General features: G+C 38.9%; 2 pseudogenes; both read left to right on the forward strand.

Annotated features, from left to right (window-relative positions):
* Positions 1-3,401: 3,401 nt before the first annotated feature.
* LOC149004440 (G-type lectin S-receptor-like serine/threonine-protein kinase At2g19130 pseudogene) lies at positions 3,402-6,250 on the forward strand (annotated as a pseudogene).
* A 6,447-nt stretch (positions 6,251-12,697) lies between these two features.
* LOC149004441 (G-type lectin S-receptor-like serine/threonine-protein kinase At2g19130 pseudogene) lies at positions 12,698-16,054 on the forward strand (annotated as a pseudogene).
* The last annotated feature ends 1,839 nt before the right edge of the window (positions 16,055-17,893 follow it).

Raw genomic sequence — 17,893 nt, forward strand, 5'->3', positions numbered from 1 at the left:
CTTTGTCTAATCTTCTTCTTAATCGTGAGAGTCATCTTTGGCATAGCTCTGTTGAGGCATCAAGTTCAGTTTTATCTGCCAATGTTGCTATTCAAGATCGAGGTTCTAATTGTAGATCTTGCGGATCTACCTCTCGTTTCTCCCAGGGGTCTAGTTCTTCAAACAATACAGTTGTTTGTCTTGTTGAATCCATTCTTGGTCATCCACTGTTGATCATCCTCCTTTGCTGAACAATTTTGGTATTGGCATGGAAATCACAATTACCACACTGGACCTTGTAATTTTGTGTCTGGAAGTTGGATTTATCTTCAGGAAATGCTCAAGGCACTCCTTCCTTTCTTCAAGAATGACGCCTAGGTTGGTAAAGGATTCTGTTCCTCGGTTCATTTTAGCTCTTTAAATGTTTTTTTTTTTTTAAAAAAAAACTAATGACTGTCCACTATTATGATCTAAATAAATTATAAGTTATTTACAATTAAGATTTTTTGTTAAGTGACGGGTCAAGTGATCTAAACGTCTTAAAAATTTTAAATACAAATTACCCAAAACAGAGTTGACCATCTTGACTAGGAAATCTGCTACAACATTAGCTTTGCGAGAAATGGCGAGAAAGTTACAAGAGATAAAATACCTCTTCAACTTCTGAATGTCTTCCACAATGGGCTTAATGCTTGTCGGGATGGGCCTTAATGGATTGTTTATGTAATCAATAACTACCATACAATTAGAGGAAATTTATACCATACAATTAGGATTGTTTATGTGTGACATGTGTCTCAATATCACATCAAATGATTGAAATTCATTTATAAATCACATCAAAGAATTGATTGATGTATTGATGTGATTTATAAATAAATTTATACCATTTAATGTGATGTTGGGACACATGTAACGGACCTAATATTGGTCCTATAATCAAATTCAAAATAACTTCATCGAAGCTTTCACCCAATGCATAAAGCATGACCATACAAAGGAAACGAAAAAAATTGACAAGCAGCCACTGTGTAATGAAGGAGTTTTTTTTTTTTTGGTGGTTCAACATGTAACGAGGAGTTATTGCATTACCGAGTAAAGAAAAATTTGCATTTACTTGAATTGTTTTAACTTGAATTTGCATATACATTAAATTTGCATTTAATGTAACTGTTTCGGTCATGGATCGTCAATTAGCTCTCAGAATTTCAATTTTCACCAAATTACCCACTACCTAGTTTCTGTGTTCCCATAAATAGCGTTCAGTGGGTCGGCGATATAATATTTAGCTGTGTCGCTGGGGGCCGATATGACACCCCAGCGACGATTTAAACAATTTTTCAGTGAAATATCGCCAGTTTTGTCGGCGATATATTGCCAAAGGACGATTTTTTCAAGCTGGGACCGATGGCATGGCGGAGGTTTGTGGTTCCGACAAGCGAGAGTTCAGTCAGTGCTGAAGTATTAGTGGCAGTTGGATTTGCGGTGGCTACAGCATTATGGTTGGTGGAGGTTGAAGTATCAAATCCAACCGGTGAGCTGGGATCGGCGACGGCGATGACAGGGTTGATTTGGGCGGTCGTTGAATCACCGGTTTGGTAATCGACTGGAGTGCTGATCAAATTGGGTGATAAAACCTGCAACTCTCCAAGCTCAGGAGAAGTTATTCCAAATGGATACCGACCAGAGGTCATAGCCATCGTTAAACTGAAACCCGACATATCTCGCTGTGTGGATGGTGACCGACAGAGCGACACAGATCGACATGTCCGACCTTGCCCATAACAACCTGTGAATGAATCTCTGGTCTACTTTTGATTTTGGATTCAAGGCATCATTTTGAAGCTTCCCCATCACTTTGATCGGTTTTACGGTTTATCAGTGTTCCTCAAGTCACGCAATACGATTTTTCTCCAGAAGACTTTTGACGGAGAAACACACATCTTTTGGCATTACTTCACATCCTTTTGTCTTCTAATAATGGCAAGTTTTTTCCTCGGCCCAGACTTTTTTAATTGCAGCGTAGACTGGGAAAGTGGAATTCCGGACTTGTCTGATTTCGAAGGTTCCCCAATCCCCATCACTCTGAATGGCTTTTACGGTTTGTCACCGTTCCTCCAGTCACGCTTCATTTTTCCCTAAAAGAGACTTTTATCCAGAAGCACGCGTCTTTTGACACTACTACACATCTTTTGGTCTTCTAATCATACACAGGGGCGGACCTGCTGGCCCCCGGATTTTTTAAAATTTGTTATATATTCCTTAATTTTTTGGTCTTTATGCTAATTCCTTTATTTCCTTTTTTCTCTTTCTACTGTGAAATGTCACTTCCTATTGGAACCATTTTAAAGGTAATATAATGAATATAAAGCATTCCAAATTAAAACTAGTCCTCAATCACTATTTATTCTCCCATTTCTTCTCTCTTTTCTTCTCTCTCATGTTTTCTTCCTATTTATTCTCTTATCTTTTTATAAACGTGGGTTAGGAAAATTTTTGAAAAAAATCTATTAGGTATTCAAAATTTCATTCCAATTGAAATTAACCCTCAACCGTATTTATTCTCTCCTCTCTCATATTCTCTTTCTATTTATTCTCTTCCCTTTCTACAAGTATGGGTTAACGAAAAATTGGAAAAAATCTTCTCCACAATTAGGTATTCTTTCTCTTTCTCAATCTATTTATCGTTTCTATTTTTTACTATTTTTATTTGATTTTATACTATTTGTTTCTTTATTTCCTATTTATTCTCCCTTTCTTCTCTTTTTCTTCTCTCTCATGTTTTCTTCCTATTTATTCTCTTATCTTTTTATAAACGTGAGTTAAGGAAAAATTTTGAAAAAATCTTATTAGGTATTCAAATTTATTCCTAATTAGAAATTAACCCTCAATGTATTTATTTCTCTCTCATATTTCTTATTTATTCTCTTCCCTTTCTATAAGTATGGGTTAAGGAAAAATTGGAAAAAATCTCACAATAGGTATTCTTTCTTCTAATTATTTATCGTTTATTTATTATTTTATTTGATTTTATACTATTGTTTTTTATTTATTTTACAATTTTTGTTATTTGATTTTATCTGTGAATAAAAGAAAGAAGGTAAAATACAGACGAAAGGTTGGTAATTATATAGCAAAAAATATATAATAAGCCAAAAAGGGGAGGTAGGTATTGCCACTTGAATTGGTCCGCCCCTGATCATACAAGACTTTTTTAATTAAAAACACACATCTTTTGGCACTACTTCACATCTTTTTGTCCTCAAGTTAACGCAAGACTTTTTTAATTGCAGCCGGGAAAGGGAAATTTTGGACTTTATCTGGGCTGTCTTCTAAGAAAGAGGACCTGCGAAGAAGATGACAGCTTCACTGTTCTTCCTCACCAGTTTTTTTTTTTACATATGGGGGAATATTACTTATAAACAGGGACTCATATTACTTCTTCACCAATTCTACTAGAAAAAATCTAGTTTCTCTCTCTTTGCTTCTGCAAAGATGATGGATGGAAGAGCTAGAGCATCGTTCTGCACCTGTGTTATGTTTCTCTGCTTTTCTCTCAACACCCACATCTGTATCCGAGCTGAAACTAAACCTGGAGTTCTGTCGGTGAGTGAATCTATTTCTGGAGATCAGACCATAATCTCTGAAAAAGGTGGGAGCTTCGAATTGGGTTTCTTTAAGCCAGGTAAGACTCAGAACTATTATGTTGGAATCTGGTACAAAAGAATAGCTGAGAAAACCATCGTTTGGGTAGCAAATAGGGATACACCCCTCTCTGATAAGTATGCCTCAGAGCTGAAGCTTTTAGATGATGGGAATTTAGTCATTCTCGATTCATCCAAAACCATTGTATGGTCGACCAAATTGAGCTCCAATACATCGAATTCTGTCGAAGCAGCACTTCTCGATTCTGGAAATCTTGTTTTGAGAAATTCGTCAAATTCCTCTGTTTTATTTTGGCAGAGCTTTGATCACCCCACTGATACTTGGTTGCCTGGTGGGAAACTTGGGCGTAATAAACGCACCAATGAATCACAGCTCCTCACGTCATGGAAGAATTCAGAGAATCCTGCGACAGGTCTCTTCTTTCTTGAGGCAGATCCTGCTGGAACCAGTCAGTATTTCATATTGTGGAATATGTCTTGGAACTACTGGACAAGTGGAACTTGGGATGGTCACGTTTTCAGCTTAGTTCCTGAGATGAATAGTAATTTATTCTACGATTTCAGTTATGTTTCAAATGAGAATGAAAGTTATTTCACTTATAGTTTACAAAATTCCAGTCTCATCTCTAGATTTGTCATGGATGTGTCGGGACAGATCAAGCAGCTTAGTTGGATTGATGGGGTTGGTTGGAATTTATTTTGGTCTCAACCGAAACAGCAATGTGACGTTCATAATCTTTGTGGAGCTTTCGGAGCTTGTGATCAGCAGGCTTCGAGTTCTTGTGGGTGTTTGAAAGGTTTCAGTCCTCGTCATGCAACAGATTACACAAATCTTAGTGATTGGTCTAGTGGATGCATAAGAAATACCGACTTGCAGTGTGTAAATAATGGTGATGTAAATGGGAAGAAAGATGGGTTTTTGATGGTAACCAATGTATCATTGCCCATAAATCCGCAATCTGTGGCGGTAAAGAGTGCCCAAGACTGTAAGCTGGCTTGCATGGACAACTGTTCTTGTAATGCTTATGCATATAATGGAGAATGCTCAGTGTGGGTGGATGATCTCATGAATATGGAGCAATTCTCAGAAAGCAATCCTGGAGGAGGGAACATATACCTCAAACTTGCTGCCTCTGAACTTCTGAACTTTACTTCTCGAAATAATAGAAAGGGATCGCCTACTCGTGCTATTGGGGGGGCTATTTTGGGGGCTGCAGCACTCTTGGGTCTTGTGTTGGTGCTAACATGCACAAGACAGAGGAGGAACTTCTTTGGACGTTCAAAGGTAATGGGGGGTTCTTTGGTTTCATTTTCTTACAGAGATCTACAGAGTGCAACCAAGAACTTCTCCGAAAAGCTAGGAGGAGGAGGATTTGGTTCTGTTTTCAAAGGAACATTGCCAGATTCTACTGTTGTAGCTGTGAAGAAGCTTGAAAGCATGAGACAAGGAGAGAAGCAGTTTCGAACTGAAGTGAGCACAATTGGGACAATTCAGCATCTTAATCTTGTTCGCCTCCACGGCTTCTGCTCCGAAGGTACTAAAAGGTTGTTGGTCTATGACTTTATGCCAAAGGGCTCCTTAGATTCCCATTTTTTTAATGAGTCAAGGGACTCTGAGGTTTTAGACTGGAAAACAAGATACCAGATTGCAATTGGGACAGCTAGAGGATTAACTTATCTGCATGAGAAATGCAGAGAGAGAATCATACACTGTGACATCAAACCTGAAAACATTCTTTTAGATGCTGAATTATGTGCCAAGGTGGCTGACTTTGGCCTAGCAAAGCTTGTAGGTCGGGAATTCAGTCGGGTTTTGACAACTATGAGAGGAACCAGAGGATACCTTGCACCAGAGTGGCTTTCGGGTGTGGCCATCACAGCTAAAGCTGATGTTTACAGTTATGGTATGATGCTATTTGAGATCATATCAGGGAGGAGAAACTCTGATCAACCTGATGGTGAGAGTGTTGGTTTCTTTCCATCTTGGGCAGCAACCAAAATCAATGAAGATGGAGACATTCTTAGCCTTTTGGACAACAGACTAGAAGGTAATACTGATCTTGCAGAACTGACAAGAGCTTGTAAAGTTGCTTGTTGGTGTGTGCAAGATGAAGAAATTCATAGGCCATCAATGGGGCTGGTGGTTCAGATACTTGAGGGGGTAGTGGATGTTGGCCCACCTCCGATTCCCAGAATTCTTCAATGTCTCACCGAGAACCATGAACACATAGTTTTCTTTGCCGAGCCTAATTCAGACCAGAGTTCACAAGCACGGAGTGCCTCCTCTGGTACTCCCTCTCAGGCCAAGAGCACCCTATCATCCACAAGTTCCAAAGCATGAAATTCTGAATCTGGGAAGTTGTTCTTAAGCTGTTACTTCATTCAGTCCAGAGAACAAAATATTTCTGCAGTTTTACATTCAAGTGTACAACTATAGTCTCAGGCTCTTAGCTATTTCCTTTAGTTTCTATTCACAATCTCTCTATTTTCTTCACTTTTAAGGGCTTTGCTTTGCTTCTTTCTAATTGTCTACTATGTTACTCATCACAAGTACTAGCTAAAAATACAATAAAATCACTTTCCTTCTTGTTACCTCTTTTCATGGCTTATCCTACACTCTTAACTGAATGAAAGTGAAGTTCTTTCCGGTTGTTGATTCATATCTGATACATATTTCTATATAGAAACAACGTCACTCTGTTAATTGGACGATGATCTACTTAACATCAATCCAATGGTTTCTCAATTCGAAGTTAAGAAATCATATTTATTCATATGTAAAGGGTTTAATTTAGCCGAGACAATCTGGTCACCCAAAAGGAGAAGATCACAAAATGAATAAGAGGGAAATCAACAATAATTCAAGAACAACAAAAGCGAAAGAAATTTTAACCTCGAGGATACTTCCGTTATTTTACAGAGGAAACCCCTATTGCATCAATGCTCAGAACAGTCTATATAGCAATAAACAAAGCTCATAAGTGACAAATCTGATAGAATTCCAATTCCCCATAAGGAAACAAAAATCCTACCATCAGGCGGTGATGTCCAAGATTACAACAAAAAGCTCAAAAAACCAGGTTCTAACCAGAATTAAGGGATTTTTGCCAAATGGCGGACATCTGACAGTCATACAAAAAGACTAGTTTGAATTATGTTGACCGTTGGAGATAGATCGCTGATCACAACGATCGACTTTGTGACTAATGATCATTCCCAGTGATTGCAGGATCTCCATTTCACAGGTTTTCAATCGATCAAGATGGTTCATACAACTTCGATTTGAGTCGGATTGATTTGCTCAAGTGTTGGAGTTGAACGGTTTGACAACTTGCTAAATTCTTCACCAATATTTTTGGCGCCGTTTGTGGGAACTTGAGCAGAAGTCATGGCTCAAGTTTTGGAAGATCAAGAGAATTTGCGACCGGTCGAAATTTCAAAGACAAGTCAGAGGGAGATTCAGCCAAGGCAGAAAAAGACTAGAAATGATATATCACAGCCACCTTTGGCCTCAAAGCAAAAACTGAGAATTTTGGAGATCTTGTCAAGAGGAATCCAGGAGAATCAGATTTAACATGCGAATGGTTACCCCGAGGTGATAGCAGGAACATCCCATCCATTACTAGATCTACATCAATTCGATGTGCATTCGGTCTCAATGCAACAACAAATACTCCAGACTTAATGATCTATTCTAAGCTTATGTTTGCAAAATAGGAGTAACTTCAATTGTAGCAGCTCCAGCACTGGAAATTCTGACAAGTCTGAATCTCCCTTCCGAGTTGGAGAGGATCGAATACCACCTCCTAGGAGGCAGGGATCGTGAATTCCAAATCTTAAGGACAAGGTCAGAACACGATGAAATTTAAACAGATATATCTTTAGAGAAAAATCCTAAGGATGAAAGCTCGATCCAAAGGTTGAAAAAACTAGCAGGGAGTAGAGCAAATCAATATAGATCAATCAGAAGTAGGCACGATAAAAAATAGAGGAGGAAAGATGCATAAAGTAATAACATGAATTTTCTGCACGAATCTGAGATTAATCAGAGACTCAAAATCATGGACGGAAGGATTGAAAGACTATACCGGAAAGATGGAGAAGAGTATTACAAATTAGTGAATCAACATCCATTCTCCATAGAAATCATGGAGGCTCCACTTCCAAGGTGATTCAAATTCCCAAAGTTTACAATGTATGAGGGAAATACTGACCCATTGGAACATCTAAGAAACTTTAATTCCGTAATGATGCTAGTAGGGGACTCGGATGCATTAAAGTGTATATCGTTTCTGTCATTTTTGTCATAGGCACCCAACTGGTATCTATCCACTTGAATACCTGAGGGAGTGATCCACAACCACAATATCTAGTTTCATGTCACATGACGCACCATTCAGCATAATAACATTATCATGAGCAAGAATAAATCAAAGAATCCATTAATAAAAGTAAAAATATCAAAAGTAATCAAAAGATTTCAAAAGGATCTCAAAACAATAAGTGGAAGTGAAGTCAAAACTATTGAAAATACTAATCCTCAAAAGAAATGTTAAATTGGAAAGGAATAGAAAGTAGCATAGTCTATTTCTTCCAACGTTTTGATTTCTTCTTCAAGCTTTTAATGGTTGCATCTTTGGATCTATATCTAACTCATAAGCCCAAGGCAAATTAAATTTGTCCTATCATTGTTGATCAAGGTCATAATAGTACTCCATACTCACACTCAGATCGTACCATGAGTCACAATAAGCTCCCATTGATTCCTCAACTATACAATCAAGGGGAAATATCTCTAAACTCGGGGTCTCTTCTTCACTTATGTAGACATCTAAAAACAACATACCACAAGGGATGAGTTTCGAAAAACTTAGCAAGTAATTCAAATAAATATGCATATCCATCATCCAAACATGAGATAATAATAATTACATGCTGATATAATGAGAAATGTAACGATTATGCAAATGCAATGAGATAATGCTCCTATACTCTAACCAGTGTAGGTCTCATATCTAGATAGCCATGCATGTATTAAGATGTAACACCAACCTCTATTACGTAGGTTTTGTCACTCTAATCCCTCTCAGATACCGGGTAAGGGGTACAGTCCACATCATCAACTATGGCTGGGGACCTGGGGTTTAGGTCTCCACTCCCTCACCACACCATTGGCATGAGTATTGGCGCGTGTCAAGGAAAAGCCTAACCCAACGCAAGTCATCTACTCAGTCATATAATTCTAGGTTCAGATACCTCTCCTATGGCACCAACCAACTCTGTTAAGTACTCTTCCCCATCTAGAGTCAGTGTATCCTATGGCTCCAACGAACTCATACTACACATTCTCTTAATCCTATTGGTCATCCATATATAATGGGCAGGAAGCTCTCATGGGTTGGTTACCAGTTTTGGGCACCCATAAGCCCAAGCCTATTATATGCCCTACCAATGAATGACCCCCAAAATGTGGTTGTGTCCTCTCATAGGTTGGTTACCGATCTTTAGTGCCCACCACCCCCACACTGTTGCCACAGGTCACTCAACATCAATACCCTCACCAATAGGCTAATGACATGATAGGGCGTCAAACCATGTTTCATTTAGATAACCTAGAGATGTCTTCTAAGCTAGAAATTCCTTCTAAGAATCCTAGGGCAATGGTTACTCCACAACCCCAGATCAAGTCTACTTTTATTCCAACCCAACAATAACACTTACAATTCAGTAAACAAACATGATTCTACAATTTCAAAAACATTGCATGAATATAAAAGTCTCTAAATAGTAGCACACAAATCATTATGCAAGTCTAATATCATTTTAAGAATTAAAGATGAGCATAAAAATATGAATGTCCTCACCTTGCAAGTAAATTGTACTTCTTCAAAATAATCAAAAGATGATCTAATGCGTCCCAAATAGTCCTATTTAAACGTTAGTTAAAAGTTAGAAACAACCCTAGAAGTCCTAGATAAAAAAACATAATCGAAAACCAACAATGCCGAGTATGGGTCTCATGAACAATAATGGTTTGGGTCTCTTGGGGAGACCTATGCCGGGAGACCCTTGTCCGAGTACGGACAAAAAATGATCAAACATTCATATGATTTTGAGATTTCCAAACCTCTTCCAAAATGAATAGAAAATTCTAAAAACTCCTAAGAACAAGATCTAACAACAACAAACATTCAAAAACTAAAATTGATTAAAAAACCTAATGAATCACAAATAGGTATTCTTTGGAAAGGAAAGGAAACGGATAAAATAGAGTGATTGATTGTAGGATCACTCTAAAGCATAATAAACGTATGGTTTGAATTCCCCAGGATTATTAATCTCTCCACAATGTCTTATTAACGGAAAAAAAATCAAACAGAGATGAACAAATCAAATGGAGGAGTGAACTAAACTTAGAAAAACTTGGTTGATTCACGAAAAGCTCTTCGGATGATCTCTGCAAAGTTCTCCCTCTTCGCAATGTGCTCTTGGGCGTGGGAAGATGCTCTTTGATGGCTAGGGAGTGAAATAACATGTTTTAGGTTGAAGAGATCATTAAATAGAGGTCCGAAACTCAAAATCTCGATTTTACCCCTTTTTACCTATGGGCACTGGGTTGGGGTCGCTTGAATAGGGTCACCCAAGAGCCCTCACCCCTAGAATTGGGATCTGCAGCAAGGTGAGTCTTTCACTTGCAAACTTGCAAACTTATTTTGTTTCCTACGAATTTGGAATTACTCTAAACTAGGTAATATTTCCTCCTTGTATGAACAACTAGAGGCTGAATTGTATACCATTGAATCTTCTCTCGATCATGATTGGGTGGACTATAATCAAAAGAATGAATGGTTAGGTTGGCTTTACCGTGTTTAGGAGATGTTTTGGTTCTAGAAGTCTAGAATGCAATAGATTCTGGATGGGGATAGGAATACCCGCTTTTACCACTTAGCTTCTAGAATCCATATAAAGCATAGGAAAATTGAAGCTATCTGTGATAATGGGGAATGGTTCACTGAGCCTAGAAAAATTGCAACTTGTTTTGTTGTCTTTTCTTTATGTCTCAACTTTATACCTCTTCTTATACCTCAATGATGCATTTGGTTGATAACCTCTTCCATGAGGAGCCTACTGTTCATGCTGCCAATAATATTACTACTATACCTAATATTGATGAAATTAAAAATGCAGTGTTCTCTATTGGTGAATATAAAGCACTAGGATTTGATGGATTCCAGGCTTGTTTCTTTCAACAGTTTTGGCATGTTATTCATCTTGACTTTGTTATGTTTGTACAAATTTTTTTTCTTCAGATTGTTGTGTTACCTTTTGGAACTAATCACACTTTGCTTTGTTTTATTCCTAAAAAGGAGAATGCTATCTTTGTTAATGATTTTCGCCTTATTAGTCTCTATAATGTATCATATAAGATTTTGGTGAAACTCATTGCCTTAAGACTAAAGCCTTTGCTCCATAACTTTTTTTCCCCTTGCCAGGGTGCTTTTGTTCCCACCCGTCAGATTATGGATAAAATATTCCTCGCCCAGGAAATTTTTTATTACATGAAGAAGACCAAAGCCAAACCTAGCTTTATTGCCTTGAAACTGGATTTGTCTAAAGCATATGACAGGATGAAATGGTCGCCTCTTAACAAGATTATGCAGTGCCTTGGCTTCAATAATTGGTGGTGTATATTGATTTATGGGCTTGTGTCTTCCACCTCATTTTCTTGGTTCTTTGCTTCGAGGGGCCTTTGTAAGGGGTGCCCTCTTAGCTCTTATCTTTTTCTTTTTATCATGGAAGTACTATCTAGACTGTTAAATTCTTTTTGAGGTTTGAATGCGTTTAAGGGCAAATCAAACAGATGAAAAGGAAGTCTATGTGACTTTCAAGTTGACAGGGATCACAAACACCAGAAAATTTAGTACCAACAGAAGGTAATTGGTATTGCTTAATGACTTTGTGCACAATAGGAAAATCCACATGACCAAGTCTAATATGCCACAGTTCAGGAGAAGCAGAAATAGCAGACAAAGCCATTATAGTATTAGGAGAATTCATCACCACTGGAAGAGTGTAAATACCTTCCTTAACAGGTCCTGTGAGGAGGACATGGCCCGAGCAAGGATCCTTAATATGAAAACAATCCGCATGGAATTTTAAAAACACATTATTGTCAGAGGCAAACTTATTAACAGACAATAAATTGTGGGAAGCCGAAGGAATATGTAGCAAATCACAGAGCTTGAAACAAGAAATCTAGAAGAAGAAAACTCAAGAAGTTGCTGGAACAAGAAAGCTCAAGAAACTAGGTGACTAGAGGACAAAATGTGAAGAAGAAAGCAAGGGTTCAAGAAACAAAATGACTCAAGTTTCAAGAAAACAAAAGGAAAAAAAAAAGTCAAGAAACTACAACCCCGTAAACCAAAGGAGATCACTAAAGGCAAGGAACGAAACCCGAGGTTCGCCGGTGCCGCCCGGCGAACCGATGGCGATCGCCGAGATCTCGGCGGAACTTCTCGTTAGGGATCCCCCCCCCCCCCCCCCCCCCCCCCAAAATAGACGACGGTCTTTACTCTCTCTCTCTTCATCTTCTTCTCCGGGAAAAGCGGGCGCACCCAGAGTCTCAAAGAGCAGGAGAAATAAAATAAAAATAAAAACAAAAAAATCTTGGTTTCGTTGGAAAATCGACGATTTTCCGGCAAAAAATTGTAATATCGGTTTCGCCCTTATTTTTGTTTCGCCCTCTGGCGAAACTGGCGAATTCGAAATTTCTTTCCTTGACTAAAGGCAAATGATACCATGTTAGATTTGCTGAAATCACTAGTCCAATGTATGGACCAGTCAATATATTTATAGCTCTAAGGTCATAAATCATTGATCAGGGAACATATGAAATTACAAATATGGGCATATGGGTTTACATGTAAAGAGAAAGTCTATTCTCCTTTTTTTACGTTGACCACGAGTAAAGGAAAATTTGCATTTACTTTAATTAATTGCTTTAGGTTGAATAGACTGTAATGTTATTGCCGTGTTCGGTTAAGAACCCTCAAGCAGCTCCCAGAATTTCAATTTTTACCAAATTATCCACTACCTAGTTTCTGGGTTCCCAAAACAACCTGTGAATGAATTTCTGGTTCGACTACTGATTTTGGATTCAATGCGACCTTCATGATTTAAGATAATTTCGAAGCTTTCCCTTCACTCTGATCGGCTCTTACTGTTTATCACTGTTCCTCCATTCACGCACTACGATTTTTCTCTACAAGACGTTTCTCTTTGTTTGAAGAAGAAACACATCTTTTTGTTTAAATTGCATTGTGGACTCGGAGAGTGGAATTCTGGACTTGTCCGGGCTCTCAACTTAAAAAGAGGACCTGCGAAGAAGATGACAGCTTCACTATTCTTCCACACCAGTTATTCATTATGATATTTATTCAAAACCAGTGAATGGGTAGTTGGCATGGGTTTCCAAAACCTGGTGCTTAATTGGTGTTCTGATTTGACTTCTTGTTCAAATATCCACTTTGGGCAGTGGAGAAATTAGCGTTGGTGATCATTATGATGCCAACTTGCCAAGGGCTTATAATCTTCTTCACCAATTCCACTAGCAAAATTCTAGTTTCTCTCTCCTTGCCTCTGCAAAGATGATGGATGGAAGAGCTAGAGCATCGTTCTGCACCTGTGTTATGTTTCTCTGCTTTTCTCTCAACACCTACATCTGTATTCGAGCTGAAACAAAAGCTGGAGTTCTGTCGGTGGGTGATTCTATTTCTGGAGATCAGACCATAATCTCTGAAAACGGTGGGAACTTCGAATTGGGTTTCTTCAACCCAGGCAAGACTCAGAACTACTACGTTGGTATCTGGTACAAAAAGATAGCTGAGCAAACCATCGTTTGGGTCGCAAATAGGGATAAACCCCTCTCTGATAAGTATGCCTCACAGCTGAAGCTTTTAGATGATGGGAATTTAGTCATTCTCGACCCATCCAAAACCATTGTATGGTCGACCAAATTGAGCTCCAAAACCTCGAATTCTGTCGAGGCAGCACTTCTCGAATCTGGAAATTTTGTTTTGAGAAATTCGTCAAACTCCTCTGTTTTAATTTGGCAGAGCTTTGATTACCCCACTAATACTTGGCTGCCTGGTATGAAGCTTGGGCGTGATAAACGCACCAATGAATCACAGTTCCTCACGTCATGGAAAAATTCAGAGGATCCTGCTACAGGTCTCTTCTCTCATGCGCTAGATCCTGCTGGATCCCGTCAGTTTTACCTATTCTGGAATAAGTCTGTGAAGTACTGGACAGGTGGAACTTGGAATGGTCATATTTTCAGCTTAATTCCTGAGATGAATAGTAAATTACTCTACAATTTCAGTTATGTTTCAAACGAGAATGAAAGTTATTTCACTTACAGTATGCCAAATTCCAGTCTTATCTCTGGATTTGTCATGGATGTGTCAGGACAGATCAAGCAGCTTAGTTGGATTGATGGTGTTGGTTGGAATTTATTTTGGTCTCAACCGAAACAGCACTGTGAGGTTCATAATCTTTGTGGAGCTTTCGGAGCTTGTGATCAGCAGGCTTCGAGTTCTTGTGGGTGTTTGAAAGGTTTCAGTCCTCGTCATGCAACAGATTACACAAATCTTAGTGATTGGTCTAGTGGATGCGTCAGAAATACCGAGTTGCAGTGTGTTAATAATGGTGATGTAAATGGGAAGAAAGATGGGTTCTTGATGGTAAGCAATGTATCATTGCCCATAAATCTGCAATCTTTGGCGGTAAAGAGTGCCCAAGACTGTGAGCTAGCTTGCTTGAACAACTGTTCTTGTAATGCTTATGCATATAACGGAGAATGCTCAGTGTGGGTGGATGATCTCATGAATATGGAGCAATTCTCAGAAATCAATCCTGGAGGAGGGAACCTATACCTCAAACTTGCTGCCTCTGAACTTCTGAATTTGACTTCTCGAGATAATAGAAAGGGATCGCCTACTGGTGTTATTGGGGGTGCTATTTCGGGGGCTGCAGCCCTCTTGGGTCTTGTGTTGGTGCTAACATGCACAAGAGAGAGGAGGAACTTCTTCAGACGTTCAAAGGTAGTGGAGGGTTCTTTGGTTTCATTTTCTTACAGAGATTTACAGAGTGCAACCAAGAACTTCTCCGAAAAGCTAGGAGGAGGAGGATTTGGTTCTGTTTTCAAAGGAACATTGCCAGATTCTACTGTTGTAGGCTTGTAGCTGTGAAGAAGCTTGAAAGCATGAGACAAGGAGAGAAGCAGTTTCGAACTGAAGTGAGCACAATTGGGACAATTCAGCATCTTAATCTTGTTCGCCTCCACGGCTTCTGCTCCGAAGGTACCAAAAGGTTGTTGGTCTATGACTTTATGCCAAAAGGCTCCTTAGATTCCCATATTTTTAATGAATCAAGGGACTTTGAGGTTTTGGATTGGAAAACAAGATACCAGATTGCAATTGGGACAGCTAAAGGATTAACCTATTTGCATGAGAAATGCAGAGAGAGAATCATACACTGTGACATCAAACCTGAAAACATTCTTTTAGATGTTGAATTATGTGCCAAGGTGGCTGACTTTGGCCTAGCAAAGCTTGTAGGTCGGGAATTCAGTCGGGTTTTGACAACCATGAGAGGAACCAGAGGATACCTTGCACCAGAGTGGCTTTCGGGTGTGGCCATCACAGCTAAAGCTGATGTTTACAGCTATGGTATGATGCTATTTGAGATCATATCAGGGAGGAGAAACTCTGATCAAACTGATGGTGAGATGGTTGGTTTCTTTCCATCTTGGGCAGCAAGCAAAATCAATGAAGATGGAGACATTGTTAGCCTTTTGGACAGCCGACTAGAAGGTAATGCTGATCTTGCAGAACTCACAAGAGCTTGTAAAGTTGCTTGTTGGTGTGTGCAAGATGAAGAAGTTCATAGGCCATCAATGGGGCTGGTGGTTCAGATACTTGAGGGGGTAGTGGATGTTGACCCACCTCCGATTCCCAGAACTCTTCAATATCTCACCGAGAACCATGAACACATAGTTTTCTTTGCCGAGCCTAATTCAGACCAGAGTTCACAAGCACAGAGTGCCACCTCTGGTGCTCCCTCTCAGGCCAAGAGCACCCTATCATCCACAAGTTCCAAAGCATGAAATTCTGAATTTGGGAAGTTTTTCTTAAGCTGTTACTTCATTCAGTCCAGGGAACAAAGTATTTCTGCAGTTTTACATTGAAGTGTAGAACTATAGTCTCAGGCTCTCAGCTATTTCCTTCAATTTCTATTCACAATCTCTCTATTTTCTTCACTTTTAAGGGCTTTGCTTTGTTCTTGTTTCTAATTTTCTACTATGTTACTCATCACAAGTACTACCTAAAAATACAATAAAATCACTTTCCTTTTTGTTATCCATTTTCATGGCTTATCCTACACTCTCAACTGAATCAAAGTGAAGTTCTTTCCGGTTGTTGATTGATTTCTGATACATATTTCTATATAGAAACAACATCACTCTGTTAATTGGACGATGATCTACTTAACACCAATCCAATGGTTTCTCAATTTGAAGTTAAGAAATCATATGTAAAGGGTTTAATTTAGCTGAAGATCACATGAATAAGAGGGAAATCAACAATAACTCAAGAACAACAAAAGCGAAAGAAATTTAAACCCTCGAGGACACTTCCGTTATTTTACAGAGGAAACCCCCATTGCATCAATGCTCAAAATAGTCTATATAGCAATAAAAATGCTCCTCAAATGACAAATCTAATAGAATGCCAATTGCCCATAAGGAAGCAAAAATCTACCTTCAAGCGGTGATATCCAAGATTTCAGCAACAAGCTCAAAATTGCAACAATCACTAACTCAAAATCAATCATCAAAGTAATCCAGAATTGGAAATCATAAAAAACACACCACCACCTATTATGGGAAAAATACCCGAACTCGATTTGAACCGGAATTAAGGGATTGTCGCCAAATGGTGCACATCTGACAGTCATACAAAAAGACTAGTACCAATGATCAGATTCAATCAAAGGAATCGGACGGCGAAGAACGGGTTGAGACTTAAGATGACGATGCGTATAAATAAGAAAAAGGGCGGGAGCCAAGGTTAGGAGATTCATTTTCGTTCTTTTTCTCTTCTCACTCTTTCGTCTTGAGAGAGATTTTTTCTTCTCTGCAATTTGAGATCCACAAAACATTTGAATTTTCTTGACCATTGGAGACAAATCGCCAATCACAACGATTGGCTTTGTGTCCAACAATCATTCCCAATGATTGCAGGATCTCCATTTCACAGGTTTTCAGTCGTCAAGATGGTTCATACAACTTCAATTCGAGTCAGATTGATTTGCTCAAGTGTTGGAGTTGAACGGCTTGAAAACTTGCTAAATTCTTCACCAATATTTTTGGCGCCGTCGGTGGAAACCTGTGCAGAAGTCATGGCTCAAGTTTCCAAAGATCAAGAGAATTTGCCACCGGTCGAAATTCCAAAGACAAGTCAGAGGGAGCTTCGTCCAAGGCAGAAAAAAAGTACTAGAAATGATATATCACAGCCGCCTTCGGCCTCAAAGAAAAAGCTGAGAATTTTGGAGGAGATCTTGCCAAGAGGAATCCAGGAGAATCGGATTTAACATGAGAATGGTTACCCCAACGTGATAGAAGGAACATCTCATCCATTACTAGATCTACATCAATTCGATGCATGTTCGGTCTCAATGTGACAACAAATACTCCAGATTTAAAGATCTATTATGAACTTACGTTCGCCAAATAGGAGTAACTTCAACTATAGCAACTGCAGCAGTGGAAATTTTGACAAGCCTGAATCTCCCTTCTTGAGTTGGAGAGGATCGAATACAACCTCCTTGCGGGTAGGGATCGTGAATTCCAAATCTGAAGGACAAGGTCAGAATCATGATGAAATTTAAACCGATATACCTCTAGAGAAGAATCCTGAGGATGAAAGCTCAATCCAAAGCTAGAAGAAACTAGAAGGGAGTAGAGCAAATCAATCTAATCAATCGGAAGTAAGCGCGATCGAAAATAGAGGAGGAAAGATGCACAAAGTAATAAGATGAATTTTTTGCACAAGTCTGAGATTAACAAGAGATTCAAAATCATGGATAGAAGGATTGAAAGACTCTACCGGAAAGATGGAAAAGAGTATTACAAATCAGTGAGTTAACATCCATTCTCCATAGAAATCATGGAGGCTCCACTTCCGAAG

The sequence above is a fragment of the Hakea prostrata genome, chromosome 9 (assembly GCF_041222555.1).
Source record: "Hakea prostrata isolate BN-2017 chromosome 9, UWA_Hpros_2, whole genome shotgun sequence".
Lineage (NCBI taxonomy): Eukaryota > Viridiplantae > Streptophyta > Magnoliopsida > Proteales > Proteaceae > Hakea > Hakea prostrata.